A 7,916-nucleotide genomic window follows, 5' to 3' on the forward strand; every position below is an offset into this window, starting at 1 on the left:
GACAATTTGTAGCCGTCGAATGATAGTACGAGGAAATTCTTGCCAATTTTTAATTTATATTGGCACTTTCCAGTAATCTCAGCTCTCGAAAGGTTCCGAATAATTTCTCTTCGTTTGTTGGTATTTTTTTCATTTTTCTTATTTACTTGGTTGGGTTTCAGCATAGAAAACTCAACAGAATTCTCTGATAATTCGTAAAGAATCGGCCGCATTCAGGTTGCCAACTCAGAATCCAATACTTATCTCAAAATTCCTCGTCCAGGTTGAGAATAATAGCTCGTTTTCCACGGCTGGGTTTTAAACCAGCCGGTGCTTCTACAGTCTGCAAAAGCTTCAAGTTGACATTTTAATGGTCGGTATAACTACAAGCTAAACAAACGATCACCGTGGGTGAATTGTATCGATGTCTGCGAATGGGAGGTCCGAGGACTACCACCCCAAGAGAATGGATGAGGATCTCCTGTAAAAAGGCAACAGTGACGACATATCTAAGACCTCCATGGCCATGGCTTCAAGTCTTTAAGGGCCCTCAGTGTTGAAGAAGAAACAAGGTCGAGATGGCAGTTTTGAAAGCATCCAAGGCGAGGAAGAATAATTGGGAGAGAAAGTGGGAGTTAGATATATTCCCTAATCTCTTTTCAGATACAACGCCACTCTCCAAACCCATCTCTACCTAATTTATTATTGAGACGATAGAGTGTGAGAGACGGCGGAATGCAAACCAATCTTCATAGTTCCTAATTTTAAAATATTTAAATGTCGATAACCTAATTCAAATAATCATCATATAAATCTTTTTCTTGTGTATTTTTCTCCTTTCCGGCCTCTCCCACCACCTTATACTCGCCTCGTTATCGTCTCTCTACAAGCAGGTACATGGGGGAATTTGGAATCTCCGCCACCAAAGCCACTCTGCTGATCAGAGCTAGCATAACCATGAAGAGTCGGGAAGTGTTGGCCACTACGAGGTGGGTCATCGAAGTGGGAGAGGAAAGAGGATCTTTTGAGATGTTGGGTAGGCGAAGAGAAGTATTTTTAGGCTTACTAATAAGAACTTTAGATCTTCAAATATAAAATCATGGTTATTTGGAGGTTATTTAATCTATTGGAGATGTTGGGTTGTGCCGTGCTCACAGTGGCTCTGATACCAAGAAGAAAAACATAAAAAGTTGGAGATTAAAGGTTCGTGAACACAACTACAGAAGAAATTCTTTAACGTATTGAGCACTTAGCTTTGAGTAATATATTCTCTATTTAAACACAAATTCTAGAATTAAAAACTGTGATCCGAGAAATGTTCTGTGAGAATACTCCATGATATGTTTGTTTTGGATCCGAGATGTGCTCAATCAATTTGTTGAGATTTCTTTAACTAATCAAACTACCATTTTGGGTTGAGGTTGTTGCCGTTGATACCCCTTCATCCTACAATATCTCTCCACTATTGTAGCATGAATTGTGGGAGTTTTCAACCTTATCACTTCGATAGTTACGCTCAGCCTTATCACTCCCTCGAGTCCCACAATTCACGCCGAGATATTGGGTTGTGCCAATACATGGAAGTGGCTCCTGCGATGCCTTTGAAAGATGACAAATGCATCGTTGAAAGGATAAAATAGCTGAGAGATGATTTTGTTCCACAAATATTCAGACTCCATCTCTTCTTAGAATATGGGCCCAAGCCTATACTACCAAGTAAAACCCATATATCCAAGTGTGTTGGAAGATGGGTTCGAGCCTATAAGACCAAAAAATGCTCACACATTCAAGAGATGTAAAAGATAGGCTCAAAGGCCATAGACCAATATTCTCTCCCACCCTTATTCCACCCTTTAACTAAATATTCTCATATCTTGTAATGCGTTAATTAATTTTTTGTTTTAACTTATATTTTAACATATTTTAATTATAAACAAATTGATGTAAAGCAGCTTTTTTGTTAATATTTTATATAGTAAATATATTATATAAGTTACTTAAAAGATTAACCACTTTTATAGTAATATATAATATCGAATAATTTTAAGTATAAATAATTATTTTTGACCATTTTTCTATTTGGAAGCTTTTAAAAATGAAAAAATAACTTCGACCGAATTTCTTACATTTGTGTCATCATAGATTTTTTTTTAAAATTATTAAATAATTTTATAAAAAAGTAAAAAGATAAGCGATCAGTCGTCGACTCACCTATCTTAGGTCACTTGATCGTAAAAGCTTTTGAATTAAGGTTAGCTAGTTTATTTTAAATAAATTTAAAATAAGATATTCTTTATCCTTAGGTTTACTTATTTACTTATTTTTTATTTATTTGATAAAATAGATATGGATAAAATTAATTTTTATCCAATAACCACAATAAAATGTGTAGCAAATGATTCTCTCCTTATGTAGTACATGGCACAATATTAAAAATATTTTTAAAATTTACTCAATTATATTCTTAATTATTATTTTAATATTTTAAAAAAATATTTTTATGTTACTTTATAGATATTCGTACCATTTTTATAATAATTTTATACTTGAAATTTAACTGACCTAGGTCAATTATGTAAATAAATGGTAACATGAGAAAACTCTTTACCCATTTACTCATTAAGAAAAAACATAATTATGAAAATCCATTTGAATTAGATGCACCTAATTTTTAATTTAAATCATCAAATTTGAATTAAATGACTTAAAATTGATTTATTTTCTTTTAATATTTATTTATTCTTATTTTTTTTAAATAATGGAATAAAAACGATAATTGTATTAAAGCTAATATCCAACCTCCCTTCCTTCTTCACATATCATATTTAAATGGCGCTTAGAATTAAGTGTAGAACCCTGAAGCAGAAGCTGTGATTGGTATCATAAAGAGTGAATGAGTTCACTACTCCGGATTTTCAATTCCTATAAAAATTTACAGATTCTAAAGACGAGCGAAAGATGAGAAAGGTTGATAACATTGAGATACAATTGCATCGCTCGTCCCCTACCTCCCGCTACCGCCTGCCGTATTACTTTTTTATTTTTATTTTGCTTCTTCTTCCTCCCGATGCAATGTTACTTACTCTCTGTTTAACTTTATAAAGCCGAAAGATTGTACTAAATTCGATCCTTATCGCATAACGAGCTTTAATTCAGCTCCCACTCGATTCGTATCTCACTTCGTGTTTATTATTTACGCACTGGGCACGTTTAAACAAACTTGAAATAAATTTCCAACCACGTTCAGAACTTGGGCAGTAATATAAGCAAAAAGCAGCAGCAAAATTCTACGAGTACTCAGTTTTAACACAGAAATACAATCCTGAAATCAAACTTAAGAGGGCCGGGAGATGGGTTTTGCCAGAAAGGTAGGTTCCTCGTCTCCGGCCATTACAACGACTATCTTCGGCTCCAAGGCCGGCAGACCAACCTCTGGCTTAGGGAGTTTCTCCGGCGGATGGGGCGACTGCGGCGAGGAGTTGTTGCGAGAGTGCCGAAAGGAGCAGGCGAGGACGATCAAGGCAAAAGCAATGAGCCCAACGACCGCGCCGAGGCCTCGGAGTAGATACGGGAGCGTAGAGGAGTGCGGCGGCTGGTTTGCGGCGTAAACCGGTTTATTCTCCGGTCTCATCCCTCCTCTCTCGCACTGCCTCGCGGAACTGGTGAAAAACGAAGACTGACGGGGCTAAAATCTGAAAAAACGATGGCTACAAACTTCGGTTTTCCTATGAAATTACTTAAGTAGCCCTTAGTCCACCTGCCAGGCCAGTGTCGACAACATGATCAAGTGGACCCCACAGTGGTGGCATGATATTTGTGGTCATGGTCAGGGGGTATATCTGTAATTAAATAAACTTGATAGAACTAAAAATGAATTTAATTTAATTAAAATTAAGTAAAAAATTAAAAAAATATATATATTTTAAAAATAAATTATTAAATTTATTTTCAGTAACAGTAGATTTTATGGTGTTATATTATATTTTTTATATGGAAATAATAGATATATATTGTTTTCTAAGTGGTGCCATAATGAGCCATGAAAGGCCTCTGGGCTCTTGGCTTTATGCGCCAAGTGGGGAACAGACATGATCGATATGCCCTGCCTTTTGTACTCTTTCACTTGGTACATTATTAAAGCTTGATCTGGTTTATGCGCAGTATTTCCCCCATCACTAAGCCAACAGAAATTTTGAGCATCTAAATACTCGTTTAAGATGGTCAAAATGTTGGACCAATGGTTAACTATTGATTAAAGTATTGACTTTATTGTTGTCATGGTCGAGGTTTTTGAATTTGACCATTAATAGTAGGTTTTGTTGTTATTTAATGGAGAGATTTATATGCGCAATCTCCATTAAAATCAAACATGGATTTTCCTCCGTTATCTTATTGTCATAGTCGAGGTTTTTGAATTTGACCATTAATAATTGATTTTATTATATGCGCAATCTCCATTGAAATCAAACATGGATTTCCTCCATTATCTTGTTTGTTTATGGGTGACATCAATAAAGCAAAAAAGATTATCCACTAACGCAATAAGTTTGTGAAGTAGTCAAAGTCTCTCAGCAAGGAAAGGATAAAAATACGCTCTCATGCTGCCGCATCCACAAACAAATCTACCCACTTTCTCAGTCTCTGTGGCTCTCTGCCAAACAGCACATGAGTTAGTCAAAACGCAACTGCTAAGTGCTCCTTCCTTTCTTCGTCTGCCATTATTGGGGACTGGAACGGCCCAAGCCCTCCTTTGCCCAGAAGCACACGGTACAGTGACGAGAACGAGCCTGTTGGGATCTCATTCAAAGTCCAGATGGGAAACGAAAAGGCAACAGAAAATGAGAGTTTTGATCATCTAAGACTAATGATACAACTGTGTTTCATAGTTGTGCGTCCACTTCAATACTGGCACTCTAATCAGTTAACAGACAGACGGGATGAAGAAAACTTTTCACTAAGCAGAGAGTAAAAGCAGGCATTTGTGGAGCATATTTCTATGCCTTGGACGTGTTTCTGTTTCACGGATTAATAATATAAGTCAAGACAAAATGTACAACTTCTCTTTTGAAAGGTGGGTTTATTATAAAGTTAGTCATATCCTTTTAGTTATCGGATAAGATCACCCTTAATCAATTGTAAATGTGTGTTTTGTTAGACGGTTCCTTAACCATCACCTGACTGACCCATCCTTGGGTGTTTCCCTAAGTGGGTGGTCGCAACCTCTCCTCTTTGATGGAAAAGAGGATTTTAAGAAATGGATCTGGTTTAGCAGAGGTATGCCTAGACGTTGCCATACAATTTAAGTTCATGAATTTCATTTATGTTTTTAGAAGTTCATGTTATAAAGAATTATTATTTGGTATCAGATCATCCCTTTTTTTATTTGGCATCATTTCCGTGGAGTGCAACACTTTGTGCGTACACTCTTCCGTGTCAGCGCATGCTACCAAAGATGATCGATCTTCTGCATCTACCATCCTCCAATTTTTTCTATTTTTTTATTTTTAGCTTCCTCTTCTATTCCACCGGTAACTCCCTATCTAATACGCCCTCTAACAATTCAAGCCGAATGATGATTCATGTTGCCCTTTGCCTTTTGGGCACATGAAATGGAAATAAGGGGATGGAGTCCCTTATGTTCTTGTCCTTGAGGAGATCCCATGTCGAGATAGGGAGCTTGTTCAGTTGCAGCTAGTGGAAATAGTTACTGATCGAGATGGATTCCATCGAGGAAGGTTACATCATGAGTTGATTCACATTATTTACAAAGTAGAAGCATATCTTTTTCTTGCTTTAACCATTAATTGGTGATGATGATTAAAGAACATTATAGAGCTTTAAGTTACAAATAGATCCTTGTGTTTCATTTAAATGAGTTGTTATTTCATGAGCCGCATCTCATCACAGTATGAGTCAAAATTACAATCGACAGCATTTCATTAATTATAAGACGTTGTTAAGATCATCCACCCATTATAAAATAAAATTAGAACTGTCTACGTGAATGAAGATGAATAACAAGCTCTTTTCAATCGTGAGAAAAATAATATCATCTACAAGCAGCAGAAGAAGCATTTCAAACCGCCGCGTCGTTTAACCAGTTCTGCTTCTCAAGGAGGAGATTGATTTAGGTTCACTTAGCTCTAAGAGATCCAAACTATTGCTCGAGCAAGCTTGAGGCCAATGCCGAATCCAGGGAAGAGTTGGAATATTTGAGCAGATGGGGAATTGAGGCATTTGTTAATGTTATGTGCCATACTGTACCATATATAAATCATCTAACTGAAAAACGGACGAATGAATTAACCAGCTAACATGTTAAGAAATGAAGCTCTTTTTTCACAGTAAAAATATCAGTCATAATCTTCATGCAGAACAACTTCGCTGGTATCGCCCTCCCAAAGAAGGTCGGCTGCTCCTCTCCGGGCATTACCACAACAACCGTCCGCTCCTCACTGCCCAAAGCGACTACGGTGTGGTTTCCCGTCAACCCGCGACGTAAGCTCCCTGATCCAGACTTGCCATGAGAGCAGAAAAGGAAGATCAACATCAAGGTAATAATGACAAGTGCCGCGCAAAGTCCCATAAACGGATACGGGATCGGGGACTTCCATTGCCGGAATGCAGCAGCGCCCGCCGGGATCGGGACTTCCATTGATCAGAGGAATGAAGTTAGTTGGGGACCGTCCATCAACAAGAGGATCTCGTGAGGTTGGCTCCAAGTCTGCATCTGAAAGAACAATTGCAACTTGTTATAACGAAGACACAAATCCGAGCATAATAATCAAGGATATCAAATCATGAAACATATAATCTAAGAGAGAAAACGAATATGAGCAGAAAATGAGTAAATCAACTACAACAGCACAAAGGAACGATCTTACGTGGTTCGGCAACAGTATACTCCACGGGAGGAAACGAGAATCCACTAAAACGGAAAGCGGTGAAGCTTTGCGGCTTCTAGCATACAAAATCGAGACCGATTTCTCCCTCGACGAACCCCTCTTTCTCTGCGCAGAGAATCCCTAAACCATCGTCGTCCCAACCTCTTCTCCTCAAAAAATTCCCAAATCAGAGCTCCCGATTTTAACTTCTTAATCGGGTCCCGACACGGATCCGAACCGGGTAATCGAGTCGTGTCAGGTAATCGGATTCAAGACACCCGATTAAAAAATCTCCACCTTGGCTTGAAACTACTCTTGCTCACTGATATGCCCTAGCCGAATATCCACAGACGAGTCGTGTCAAAAAACTGAATCTGAAAATAAGGAACCTACTGCAGTACCTATGACTGTACTGCCCTGAAGCACATAAAGGTTACCAACCTTTTTCCCTTTCATCACAACCAGTGTACTCATACAGACCTCCAAAAAACTCCACCTTCAGCTGTATATCTGCAACCAAGGGAAACAAGAGAACCTAGTGAAAAACAAAACTGGTACATGCCGAACTTCTTACAAAATTCTCACTATACCGCCATACATCTTGATCTGAACTGTTCCAATCCCAAACAGTTTTACAGAGCAAAAATCTCCATAAAAAATGTACCACCATCTACCGACTAATATGTCACTGAAAAAATCCTCAATAGGACACATGTGATAGCAGCGGCCCAAATCAAATATCTACTCATCCTATGAGTGTACAACACTCAACTGTGAGAACATATTCTGAACTATCAGAATGATCTTCAGCAACTCCATCAACCTCTTCCTTTTCTTCTCTTTTCTCCTTCTCTTTGAGTTTTGAACAATCTTTTGCAAAATGACCTGGTTGATGACAATAATAGCACTTGCCCCATTTTCCCTTTGAATTCGGCCTAGAACGGCCACTTCCTCTAGAATCCTTCTCCTTCGTTCGCCCTCGAATAAACAGACCATCTGCTAACTCCTCGCTCCCACTGGTAGATACCTTCTTCCTCAACTCGTTAGAGTATA

This window comes from Aristolochia californica, unplaced genomic scaffold (assembly GCF_029961685.1).
Source record: "Aristolochia californica isolate CCGP_79_NKW_82.1479 unplaced genomic scaffold, dmAriCali1.0.hap1 SCAF_7, whole genome shotgun sequence".
In the NCBI taxonomy this organism is placed as follows: domain Eukaryota; kingdom Viridiplantae; phylum Streptophyta; class Magnoliopsida; order Piperales; family Aristolochiaceae; genus Aristolochia; species Aristolochia californica.